General features: G+C 32.2%; 1 non-coding gene across 1 annotated transcript; it reads left to right on the top strand.

The window, feature by feature from the left end:
- The first annotated feature begins 777 nt into the window (after positions 1-777).
- On the top strand, positions 778-840 carry LOC111554215. The gene has a single exon (XR_002735183.1). It is a non-coding gene; the product is annotated as a U7 small nuclear RNA (small nuclear RNA).
- Positions 841-2,075: the final 1,235 nt, after the last annotated feature.

The following is a 2,075-nucleotide window of genomic DNA, read 5'->3' as shown; positions in this document are numbered from 1 at the left end:
TTGTACAGTTTTATCAATAAATTTACCCTTGTAATTGTAAAACAGCTGATAAGCTCATCTGTTATCTTCTGCATAATGTACAATCTGCATCTAAATGCTGGTTTTTATTAGGCATTATGGGGATAAGGACTAGCAGAGAGAAAAGCTGAAAATATGTTTTATTAAAATATAAAATACAGTAGGCTCTAAGAAAAAATTAATTAGACGGTTATAATGATTTCTATGGGGTTGTAATACTTACAAGTTTAAAAAATATACATCTATATTAGGCCAACTATATATTTTACAAAGATGAAGTAGAATTCGTGAAACGAGAGTTAGTAGAAATAAAGGTTCCTTTGGAAATACACAGGTGTGAAAATATTTATGCTCTATCTGAGTATCAGAGGTTACTGGTCTCAGCCATCTCTCTGACTTACTTGTTTCTCTATCACACACATATTAAATACTTACAATATGTATTATGTAGTCTCTACCTATTAAGGATTTAAAATCTAAATATGACCAATTATATATTCATATGCATACACATATAAATATTACACATAAATCAACATTATATATATTGGTTGTCAATACACGTCCATACACATTCACTTACAGCATGTTAAATAAATACCTAGGTGAAAAATAGGTTTTATAATTAAATTCGTGTGTAAATCCTTGAAGGAAAGAGTTTGTGTTTTTATGGGTATTGGCAAATTGCCTCTCACTGGAAGGGACTTCTTTAACTTACCTTTCAAGAACTGAACTTTACTCCTAACAAAACTGATTTATTAGTGTGATAACTCTTTTATAATTTGTGTAGCAGGTTTTCTGGTCTTCACTAGAAAAACTCATAAAAATACATTAAAAAACGATTTATTATGGCATTCTTAGAGCACTGAGATACTAGAGGAATATAAGAAATTTTGACAACTTTGAAGTTAGTTACAATTTTTTTTTCTGTGTCAATATCCCAAGGCCTCTTGAATTTTTTTCAGGATCAAAAGTGATATGATTTTTGGCTGTTAGGAAATCATGAAATATCGATATAGTCTTTTTAGTTTAGATGGGTTCCTAAAAATTAAAATGATATGAAATTATAGCATTTCAGACTTCATCAGTTCATAAATTAGGAACTGAGGCCAGGTGCAGTGGCTCACACCTGTAATCCCAGCACTCTGGGAAGGCAAGGTGGGTGGATCACCTGAAGTCAGGAGTTCAAGACCAGCCTGGCCAACATGGTAAAACCCCATCCCTACTATAAATACAAAAATTAGCTGGGCGTGATGGTGGGCACCTGTAATCCCAGCTACTTGGGAGGCTGAGGCAGAAGAATGCTGGAATCTGGGAGGCAGAGGTTGCAGTGAGCTGAGATCATGCCATTGCACTACAGCTCAGGCCAACAACAGCAAGACTCTGTCTCAAAAATAAAATAAAATAAAATAAAATAAAATAAAATAAAATAAAGAACTGAAGTCTTATCATTTGTTTTGAGCTTTTCTTCTTATGTTTCTTTTTGAATGAACTATCTGCTTATTTAAAATATTTCAGTAGACCTTTTACGTTCAAAATCTTTAGGTAGGGAAAATGGGAGTATACATTTAGAAAATTATAGATAGTGATGCTTACAAAAAAGTCATCAAAAATTATCAAAAGAACAATGGATGGTTCAAAAATGTCTAAATGCTTATGAAGTTGATTGTCAGTGATGTGTTATTTGGACATGTGTACTTAAGGATGTCTGGCAACATGTTGCTGAACTGACTACACTGCCTCTGTTAAAAATGTTTTAAAACTGTCCATTTATACATTTATCTATGTAGTCTTTGCTAGTACATCTTTCACTGTTTTTAAAATATTTTTTAAAACAGTTTAAAAAATCTTAAAGAAATGAACAAAACGGATGAACGCACTAAACAAGCAAACAAAGAAAAAGCAGAGAGAGAGAGAGAGAAAAAAAAGCTCTTACTTTGCGATGGGCTATTTTGAACTTAATCTGACAGAATCACAGTCTGTCCATTGTTTGAAGATTCTCAAAAGAATGTGAGAGCTTATTATTTGATTGAAAGAAAACATGACTTTCAGTCATA

This window comes from Piliocolobus tephrosceles, chromosome 3, assembly GCF_002776525.5.
Source record: "Piliocolobus tephrosceles isolate RC106 chromosome 3, ASM277652v3, whole genome shotgun sequence".
NCBI classification, from domain to species: Eukaryota; Metazoa; Chordata; class Mammalia; order Primates; family Cercopithecidae; genus Piliocolobus; species Piliocolobus tephrosceles.
Note: the sequence above shows the minus strand (reverse complement) of the source record. Positions and strands in the feature narration are given on the sequence as shown.